The following is an 11,797-nucleotide window of genomic DNA, read 5'->3' as shown; positions in this document are numbered from 1 at the left end:
TTTTTTTTATGTTGCTGCAAGTTTTCTCGTTTTATTTTAACAATGTTAAGGATAAAAGGAGAAAAATTGGACTGAAATTTTAATTTTTACAAAAACCACAAAAATTCATAAACTCATAAACCACCAGTTTACCTAACAGGTAAATTTGCTTTCATACGTTCTAATTTAATCCTCCTCCTTTACAAAGCAATTTAATAAAACGTAAATTTAAATTAACGTAAATAATTTTCATCGCCCTTCAATCAAAACCTGAAATTGAACCCAATAATTTCAAGTTAAATATTCGATGAAAGAAGCAATCAAATTTAAAGCACCAAACATCAACACCCTTCTTCAGAGTCGAATCAACGCGTGTAATAACGGTGATCGTGCGCTTTGGAATAACCGATTCGAATGATCATTAAAATAAAAAAAAAAGAAAAGAGTAAGAAAGAAAAAACGAGAAACGAAGGGTTGTAACAATTAGACATAGCGCTCAAAACATTATTATTCCCCCTCTCGGATAACACTATTGGCGAAGATTAATGAAAAGATACGCGTAAATGTACGTGCACCCTTGCGCAGCGGTTGCATTGAATCGCGTCGATCACCCGCTGACTTTCTCCTCTGATTGTGACCAGTCACCGTTGGACAATGAGCGCCGTTCAAAGTTCTCAGCCTCAGTCTTTGGATGTCCAGAGAACGGTAACAAACCGAAAAGGAACTTTGATTATCCTTGGCCCTTTGTTAACGTGGGCCCGCCGGTTTAAAGGCGCGCAAGACGGACAAATTGTGGTTTATCTGCGTATTAATCGAGATCGGTGTCCCGCGACCACACAAAAGGAACGTGGATGCATTACGGTCGACACCTTGACGTATCAACGTTTACCTCAGGATACAGAAACAGATAGATTGGTATCTCCAGTTACATTTTTTTGTATCTTGCATCTTAATGCCTTCCTTCTTTCCCCAGAACTGACATTTTAACTTGTCTCTCGTGACGTAAGCAGGATTTTTTACTCGCATCTCGTTTAATAATTTTTGTCCATTTAATTAGGAAGGATTTGACGATGCACATGATTCACGGCAACAATCTTTTAACCATTGCTATCGTTTCGATCGTTTTCAACCGAGTGTTCGTTTAATTAAAAGAAAAAGGAAAAGGAAAAAAGAATGGTGAACACCGAATGATCCAATAATTTCCATCGTTCCACATTCTCCCTACTCTCGTGCCACGTTTTCGACGAAAAGGATCGAATGGCAATGGGCGATTAAAATAATAATAATCTAAATTGTGCTAAGTGACGGCCACTTTCAGCGGTTCTCGGTACTTTCAACATTTACACGAGTTTGATGCGAGCGGAAGCCTGAATAAGCTCGGCTTATGCCGTGCAACAGCGTTCGCGAAATCTGCTAATCCGATGGTAAACGAATAATTGAACATCGAGTCACTAGCGAACGAAGCATTATCAAGCATCCATCCCTTCCCCCTCCTCCTCGTATTATTATAGTCCTCTATATAGTTGAGCATGGCCATCGCCGTTGCGTCTGATGGTGATTAGGCTGTATCAATTAACACAAGCCTGCAATTGCTCGCATTAATCTCTCCCCTCTAACGGGTGTCTCTAACAAGCGGCAGTAAATTCACCTCTATTTCTGGCTGCGCGTACGCGAGCAACGTACGCGAGGACGAGAAAGAGAAGGGAGGGAGGGGGAGGCAGGAGGAGAGGGAGAGGCGATCATGTGTGTACGGCCGTGATCAAATATTCTATTAATGGTATAGCCGTCAAATCGTTATCATTGTGCTTCTCGTTAGTCAGATGGGGGTTATTGCTAATGAGAAACGACGAGTCCCGCAGTCAACCCCTCCACGCTCCATTATTAATCGCGGGACACGATGGTGTCTAATGCGGTTTCACGCGTATTTTTTCTCCCCTCCCCCGCTTCTCGTTCATTTCCCCGGATATCAACCCTCCCTCGTGACCGCTCCCAAATGAAATCGGAATCAGCTAGACGCGGCCATGATGCCGATTCTATCCCTTCCCCTCTATTCTCCGTTAATTCGTCGTGTTAATTAGAATATAAAGTTAACTTTGTAGCGACCGCTCGTTTCGTTTGATTGTATTTTTTTTTTTTTTTTTTTTTAGGTGGCGTTAGGTATTCCGGGAGAGGAGAGGATAATTCGTCGAGATTGGAGGATTGGGTATATTGGTGGAAGGTTGGATTATCCGAATTTTGGATCGTACAAATAAATATGTTATTTAAATCTGGAACGATGATCAATTTGAAAATTGAATTGAAAATTTATTACACGTTCTTAAAATCGTTCGTTCGAGTGGATTTCGATTCGGCTCGGATGATTTACGGTTTAAGATATATCGAACGCTTGTGTTTTAAATTATGTATATGTTCGCGGAATATTCACGGGAATGAAAACTTTCGCAAGGCGAAAATTATTTTTTAATTTATGAGAAAATGTTGGCAAGTAAATAATACAGAAGCGACAGAGCGCAAAAGTTACAATTACATTATTTATAAAATGTTCACTGAAACAAAATAGAAATTGGGGACGTCATTGATTACCCAGACTCGTCAATCCAATATTAATTTAGCCGCGTATTATTTTGGCTACGTTTTACAATCGTTAATTACGAGCCACTGTGGACTGTTGCGCGATGAAAAACACGGCTGTGTTATTGCATCCAACCGGTCATTTGAATTTTCGGACCTCTGTTTGATGGCATGGCGTATTAAAAATTCTATAAACGTCATTAAATTTGCACGGCGCACGGCAATTATTAAACATTCGTTATGAATGATTTACTAATCCTTCTTCTGACGAGTGAAAAAATAATAGAAACGAGAGATACTTCCTTTGATTTTGTGAATCCGAGTAATACGCTCATTCGCATACACAATAAATTCATCTAATAATTTTTTCGATCGTCGCAAGCAATAATTGTGATTCGAATTTTTCTCTTTTTTCCATTTACTTATTCAACATAAACCATTCAAAATAAAATGAAGTATTTTATATTACGATAATCGTTCATGAATATTCAATTCATGAGATAATAAACGGAATTGGGCGCGATATCGATTTTAGAAAAATTATGAATACGTAAAATTAACGATCTCGTCGGATCAGCATGTAAAAAAAAAAAAAAAAAAAAAGAATGAAAACTAAAAGAGCGAAGAGCAAGCTAATTGTAATAACTCTTGAGAATCGTTACATAAAATAATGCATAAAGAGAAAAGGATAAAAAACTTACATTTCGCGAGCAATTTCTCTGGAAGTCGTAAAAAAAGAAAATAGGAAAAAATGGTTGAACAGTGGCGGGTATAGGTTGATAGATATTTTCTAAAGAGCTGTAAAGCACTTCTCCCTTTTATTTCACTTTCGTGCTTTGACGGTAATAATTACTTCAGCCTGGAATACGTAATAATTAGAGCAGTTTCGTCCACTCCTTCCTTTTCTTTGGCACTTTATGCGTGCCGTGGCGATCCATCGAACGAGCCGTGTTTTAAAATGAAAACGGTCTTTTAATTTTTGCTATTACAACGTCCGCTTTTACGGCAAAAGTTTCAGCTCGAAAAATACGCAAGCTCACCCTCGAAAAAGAGGGACGTTAAACGTGGCTACCGATACGATCGAGGATCTCGTTAAAACGTCGTGATTCCTTTAAGATCGTTAAAAGAGATTGGCCAATATCCGTAAACGCACCGATTCTCGTTTTATTTCGAGATGAAATCATTTTTCACAAATAAAGACATTTGTTAAACTCCTTTCTTTTTTTCATGTGAAAATACAAATTAATTAAGTATCTGATACGTAAAAAATGATTTATGTAGATTGGATGGTTAATTTTTAATTTATATTGAAAAATGGAAATGGAAAGATCAAGGTGAAATAAGGATATCTAGATCATTTTTCAAAAATTTTTAAAAATTCAAAAGTTGGAGTATCTAATTATATCAGATTATACAATAACTTAATTACATCACATTTTATGCTATAGTTCATAATTGGTGTTTATAAATTAAAATAGGACACTCTGTACTTTTAAGACACTCCCTTTATTTAGTAGCAAGTTAATTTAATCATTGAATAAAGTTACAGTGAATTTTAGTTTTTTTTTTTTTTTTACACAAAGTGCAGAGAAAAGTATAAGAAGTGATTAAATATAGAAAGATGAAGGTTAATTGAAATAAAGTTCAAAGAGTTTTTTATCTCTTTTTCTTGGTTCAGCTTAATATCTAGAATTGATCTTTCAAAAGCGACCCATATCTTTATGAACATCTGCGATATCAAAGAGCTAAAAGCTATCGATCAAATAGAAAGTGTAGAGAGAAATTTTTATATCTTTCAAATCACTCTTGCATATTTCGCATCTCTTTTTGATTCGCGTTAATCAAAATTTGTGGAAAATTTTCTCGAACGTTAAGCATTCATAAACGGAATATTTCGCGGCTTTTCCTCGGCACTTCGTGAAATTTTGGATTGATTTCAACGATCGTTTCGAGATTGAACAGATTGAGATATTTAGAAGCTTCGAAAGTTTCCCTATCCTTGAAACGTTTCACACAACTTTTGAACCAAGTTTGTAAAGCACTCAAGATATTTTTAATTCCATCAATTTTCATGATTCAAAGAACGAGAGTAGATACATAATTGATCCATATCACGGAATAGATCACCAATACCATCCATCTAGAATTCTCGGCTAATTTCACTATTTTGTATCAAGAGAATATAATCCAAAAGAAGAAGATGCAATTTCAAATTTCGAAATTCTTAAGCATCCAACTACGAGTCTCGTTTAATTTTTGTGTCAGCAAGAATAGATGGCACGCGAAATTTTTCCACAATTCAGAAGAAAAATGTTTATCGATATTTTGCAATTTTACTTTGACCTCTGCATGTTCAAAATTTTTAATTTTTTGATAATCTATAATTAATTGATAATCTATAATATTCTATCGCAAAATTTTTTAAGATTTTACACATATTTTATATAAGATCATAATATATTTTATGAATATCGTCAACCACAATCATCGATACTCGCTTTATTATCTCATTCTTTTTCTTTTTACTTTCTCCCCCTCCCCTTTTAATATTAAACGATCCTTCAATTATCTCAATCGAAACACTCAGAAAATTTCATTTCTTGCTGGTGCACTTTCGACCAATTTAATAACTCGACATTCGTGAAACGGACCAGATATCGAAATGCCATATACGTAAGTGTATATAGATATGAAATATCAAGACCTTTTAGACTAATTACCAGATATGGACATGCTTTCGTTCCAGCTGGAACGAAGGCAAATAGAATGAACGAAATTATCGTGTCGTCATTCGCATAGACTTCGCAGACTTCAAATTCATGAGTATCCAGCGTATGAAATATCGTTACGTACAATAAAGCATCGTATAATAAAAGTTTGAAATACCTTATATAAACAAATTACAAATATTTCAACTACATTTCCTCCAAGTTAAGCGAAGAAAATGGGTAATCAGTTGAAATTAATGAATCAATTTGTCGAGATACAACAAGTAAAATTATAATAATGCAATAAAATTTTGTTATTTACACATGTTTGTGGAGAAAATGTAGGTATTTTCCCAACGAGACCGACGAATTCCTCCTTCCATCAAAGTGACACCCGCAGATTAATGAAGATGAATCACAGTTCAAAATTTTATTTACCTATTTTCACAGCTAGTTTCGCAGATATTAGCTCGCCACACATTCCACGAAATATCCTTCCCTAAACTGGCAAGTATATTACACAAGATAATATTTATAAATTTTGACACGTTTCCAAAAAAACGAGACCGATATACGCGCCAATTTAATAATAAGATCCTTGAAAATAAAGACGTTGCCCTCGCGAATTTTATCGCCACTTAAAATACCACGTATCGGATAACGATCAGATAATCGTTAATTTTATCCCATCTAGACTATTCATAGCCGGCAATGATGGATAATTCAAGGATAATCAAAATCCTTCGAAGGCGAAGTGCACGAAGATCGAATCTATTACGCGGGTATAATTAAAAGCTTTTTGCGGCTCACCACAGTCTTAATTATCAAGAGAAACGTCCCTGGATGACGGAGGACGGTTCGACAGCCGGCTAAAGACGGTTAACAGCCGATGACTATGAATTATATTTCTATTGGAAGGCAGCGGACTCGAAACGGTCAGAGACCTCCTGTCGGGCGACGTTCTACCTCCCGTGGCTCTTTGTCCTTGTTTAGATCGGCGGATCGAGGCAAGAGGAGGGCTCGAAACAGTCATTATAGAGAGACCACCACTCTGACCGCTCATTAACTCTTTTACTCGCGTCTTGTTGCCATTGTTGCTCGTCTCTCCTCTTCGTACGAACTTGATCGTACGGCCTTTATCTTTTCTTGCCTTTCTACGCTTCGACTTAAAGATTAAGAAATACATTTAACGATGTTGCAGCGCAGAAGAGGACATTAACATTAAAATGCATAAACGTCCATGGTTTAATTATACATACGTAATGAGGAATGGATGATGCAAATTTAAAAAATTGAAGTTGAAAAGAGTTATCAACGAGATATTAGTATCTTTTTTTTAATTAAATTTTATAAATAGTTTTCGATTATAAACTCTACGTTGCACAGAACTGTTCTCGTTACTCGATTGAAACGTCAAAATGTTTCTGTATCGGTTTATATAGGACAAGGTTCGCCTGTTTGTCGGCTGGTTCACAACTGTAATCTTGTGAAACTAGAACTAGCGTAGCCACGCCGCAAAATTTTACAACCCTCTCGAAACGAATAAACCCAAACAATCCGGGATACAAAAGTCAAACGACAAATCCGACGACATCTCTCGTGCAAAAAATTTATAGAAAGATAGAAAAAGATCAAAGAGTGTAGAAAAACACGCATGCCCGTAATCACGAACGCGCCGTGTCGTGGTTTGAAAAAACAGTTCGTTAGAATTGAAAAGACGGCGATTATGGCGGCCGTGAATGGTTCTAAAAGTCGTTCTAAAAATTTCATTCTCTCCCCCGATTTGGGAACGAGCGTCGCGGTTAAACGCGGTTCCAAATGCGGGTGCAAAGGGCGCAGAATTTGTTTCTGAATGCGCAGCAGGGACGACACACTGCGCTTCCACGATCTCTGAGGAAACTTTGAAAAGGCGGCGCGCGGCTTGAAGATGAACCCGCCCGCGGACGTTTGAATTACAACCCTTGAATTCAGATGAATTCAAGTTTGACCTCTATCCGCGGGCCCGGATAAATATATATTCGCCGTTCTGGGACAAAGCCGTTCTCAGTGTGTTCGCTTTTAGCCCTCGTGACGGACAAGTGTTAAACCCGGAATAAAACATCCCCTCTCCCTCCTATGTTTTCCATAATTTACGAGTTTCGTGTTTTTCCAGCGTTATTCCTGCCTGCCTTTCATTTGAATCGAGAATCTGCCGTTATTTTGTTACTGTCACGAAACGTCGATAATTCGAAACGTATGCGAATGGAACGAGCATGCATTTAAATTGGCGTATCTAACTAAATGATGCTGAGACACGTACGTATTTTATGAAAATGATTAATTTAGGATTAAATACTTATACTTGAAAGTATAATCGAGGTATTCTATGTATAATTGCTTCGTGATATATTTATTTCATTCTTATCGATCTTAGATTGACGTTTTATCAAATTTGCAAGCTATCTATGAATTAATTAATACGTTCATATTATTTTTCAGTTCAACAATCGTTTCGATATCTTAATATCATCGGATGTAAATACCTGTGGATCCATCCTGTTAAATAATTTAAATGACACACGATTTTTCATCTTTATTTTTTTTTTTTTTTTTAGGTACAGCGTTATCCTTGGCGATTAAATTTTTCGCCGTTCAATCCATCGAGGCAGAATCCACTTTAACCCTGGTCTAACGATCGATTCGCGTCATCGAGAGCAATTTTATCGATAGCCAACCACGAGTTCGTGAGATTTCCACGTCGACGCGTCAAATGTTGCAACAGCTGTGAGACGACGGTCTCGAACCGCGATTCCAGAGGGGAACGATGGATCCAACCAAAGAATCATCGAGCCGAAGCGCAACCTGTTCGAGTGCAGGCAGGGAAAGATCGAGCCTATGCAAGAGAGAGAGAGGTCAGTATAATTTTTTGGAACAATCAAAAAGAAAGCCTGGCATAGAAAAACGAATAAATTTCAGAGGTTCGCCTATGGGCAATAATTGGCCAAGTAAGCTTGATAACACTAGCGATGGGTTCGAACATCTCACGAGCAGACTTGAACTTTTTACGTGATTGGATTCGAAGCTTTTATGACTAACTTTTGAACATTATAAGCGAAATATTACTATCAAAATAATTTAATGAAATACAAGTTTTCGATTTCATTATCTCATCGTAGAGTATAAGTACAATCATCTTCTCACTACTATTTCCATTCTTCTCTCATACTTGCATTTGGTCGAATATAAATTATAATTCTAATTCTGAAATAAAATTACAATTCTTAAATAAGCACGCAACTCGATCCCATCCCTAGATAACACGTGGTGGCCTTTTGACAGATGGATACGAGGAGCAAATTGCCGCTTTAAACTCGTTCGCCTCGTACACGTCGCCGTTCCTCTTCATCCCTTCTCACGTTAATACGCGGCGCGGACCGGACGTTGTTTTGATAATTTATTGAAATCGTCGAGAGAGGGTCTAAGAGCTGTGCCCCACTACGAAGGATCTGCACAGGCGTGGTGAAATATGGCCGTGCGAATTACACGAGATGTCGGACCCGCGTCAGTGGCCCACGAGAGGCCGACGATAGAGGAATTTCCCGGCGGAGAAACGAGCGGCGTGCACGCGCCGCCTCACGCGACTCCCCCCCTCCTTCGTCTTCTCGTGCTCTTCGCTCATCGCGCACCGCATCCAATGATCTCGATGATTGATACCCCCCTTGTCTTGGAATCTCGCCATCATCATCTGAGATCTAGTTGGGATTGCTCGATGGATACGTGGTAATGCTTTGATCTTTGAAACTGATGCTCGCAGATCAGGATAAATCGTGAGTACAATCGTGATTACGATTGTTCACAGGATTCGTGTAAAAAATTGTAATTGGTTAATTTATACCGTTGACAGAATTAAGAAACTATTGTTTTCTTGTTCTTGTTGTTTGGAAAGAAGGAAAAATTGATACGATCGAATGATAAACAAATGATTTACCGCATAGCTATTAAAATAATAACAGAATTTTCTTTTTATGTAATAAAAATTATTGTTTATATAAATAAGAAATACTCGAGCTCTGGCAAGCCAATGTTAATTGGGATACGCAACTACTGAATATTAAATAAAAAGAATTCGGAATTTCGTGAAAATTAGGAACAGCGTCGACGACAAATTTTCAGCCCAGTAACATCAATATCAAAACGGCATCGCATGAAAAAGGAGAAGAAAAAAACGAAACAAAAAAAAAAAAAAAAGGAACCGAGCTCCTGTGTACCATTTTAATATTCCGTATTTAAAAATAGCGGGAGAGAGGGTTGGATTTTGTAATCTACGCCCGAAAAAGCGCGTATATTTTTTTCGGTATTTCGCTGTTTAAAAAAAAAAGGAAAAAAAGAAAAAAAAATAGGCCGCGTTATGAAAGTTGGCCTATTACTCACGTAAACTCGCACGCGTTCGCATTGTTCGTGGCGCGCTCGTTCGAACGGGGCAGAAAGCTCGAGGAAGGGCGAGGATCGCGGCATATGCCCGCGAAACGGTTTTGAATAATGCGACTAATATTTGCGCATCGGTGTGGATCGATCGATTACGACGAACAGGCGACCCTTATTCGACGACAAGCGCGTTCTATGCAAATGAAAGGTTGCGGGCGTAAAAATGACGGTCATATATATTCGACGGTGTTCGTCCTCCTCGATGGTTCGATCACCTCGCTTTATTGAAACATCGATGACCAATATGGGAGCAACAGCCCCGCCATGATGAAACGAAATGCGAATAATTAATGTCTGAAAACAGCGCGCCTTCGAGCAACGATAAAATTGGCCCGGCGATTTTCGAAAATTTTACCGGCATCACGGCCGACCATTGTTCCCATTGCGCACAGGGGTTACAATAAGTATAAAGCTTTGTTCGATCGACAGCGACGATCCGCTTTTGTTGCCGAGTTTTGCGACGAGTTTCGAATAAACGGGTACGAAATAATGGCATCTTTGAAAGATGCTGGAAAAGAAGGAAAAAGGAGGAAAAATAAGGGCAATTGGAGCGGAGATCATTCGACGGATCTTGTCATTCCGATTCACGCGAGCGAAATAACGCGAGTTAATTATTCTTGGCAACGAATAATTATATTGGTATCTTGGATCGATCCAACGAGAAATAGAATCGTTATTGTCCGTGAGATTTTCTAAATTAAAGAAACCTACCGATGCAAGCAAAATTGAATGAACATACATAACATTTTTAAGTGTACAATTTATAGGAAAAAAGGAGTGTACTTATTATTTTTGTATATCAAAAACTATGATACAATTACATTCTACGTGAAAAAGCTATTAGGATAACAGCTTTAAATTAAATTAATTGATAAGGAAAAAAGATTTCTAAAAGGTTTTCCCAGAAAAATCAAGCATTGGTAAGAAGTTATCAACTGTATATACCTGGAATAATCGAATGTCCACATAATTTTGCCCGACTATAACTTAATAATTGCAGCTTACGATTATGATGTTATCCCCACGTAAAAGCCACACATAAATTCTCAAACCTTCACGCCTCCCATTACCGGTTAAAGAAGCACATTAACCCTTCTATCGCAACAATATCTCACAAAAATTTCCAACACGATTGCACCTAATAATCCTCCTCGACCCATACATTACAATCCATACAACACAGCCGGCCGTCGTAAAACAAGCACGGCCGGTTACTCACGAAACGACATCAACCATCCAGCTTACGAATTAACCACCGTAAACGTCCGCCCGTCCCGCCAATTAACCCCGATACCTAGGCCATTTACTTGTACAAAAGCTATCTTTCAATAACAAGCTAATCGGCCATCATCCACTTGGGGCCGCGTTTAGTCATTCGCTAATCAAAAAGGATATCGAACAAATTGAATTCTATTCTCTCGTTGAACTCTAATTATTAGGTGTACAAATTAATTCGTGAGCTTTTTAACGTTTATTTAGAAAAAGAATAAAACGTCAAACAAAATTATAATTTGAATGCGATTATATTTGAGACTAAAACGAAAAATCGAAAATTGCTCTAGAGAATTTATTTTTCGCTAATGGACACTGCGTCGAGGATAAAAATCGCTCTCAAAAAATATTTTCCAGAGAAAATCTCGAGAGGTTTGGCCTCGAATCTGTTTGGGAGAAAGTTAAATACTTTCTATATTTTTCGATCATTCTCGTATCGAAAAATAAATAAATAAACGATTTTGAACGAATAAAATCGACGATGCTATTGTTATAGATAATATTGAAATCATCCTGTTTTATTAAAATTTCAAAAAAATTCAAATTCAAAATAAAGTTATATCGATCGATAGAGGCTACGAATTAAATTCCTATTAATTCCATCTAATATATCCGGAAATGGGATCGACGTTTAGGCATTGAAACGGCTGAAATTCCGTGGGTGTTTCCCAAGATCGATTATGAAAGCGGTCACGAGGCACCCTCTCTGTAATTACGGACACTTGGATGGAAAATGCTGACAGCTAGCAAGGGGTCGGCACACGTCTTTTTCTCGTTTCTGCGCAACAGGCGGAACACGTTCC

At 37.8% G+C, this 11,797-nt stretch overlaps 1 pseudogene; it reads right to left on the bottom strand.

The window, feature by feature from the left end:
• Positions 1–7,860: 7,860 nt before the first annotated feature.
• On the bottom strand, positions 7,861–11,174 carry LOC133667029 (uncharacterized; annotated as a pseudogene).
• Between the last annotated feature and the right edge of the window lie 623 nt (positions 11,175–11,797).

The sequence above is a fragment of the Apis cerana genome, linkage group LG12 (assembly GCF_029169275.1).
Source record: "Apis cerana isolate GH-2021 linkage group LG12, AcerK_1.0, whole genome shotgun sequence".
NCBI classification, from domain to species: Eukaryota; Metazoa; Arthropoda; class Insecta; order Hymenoptera; family Apidae; genus Apis; species Apis cerana.
The sequence above is the reverse complement of the archived record's forward strand: the minus strand, read 5'-3'. Positions and strand labels throughout refer to the sequence as shown.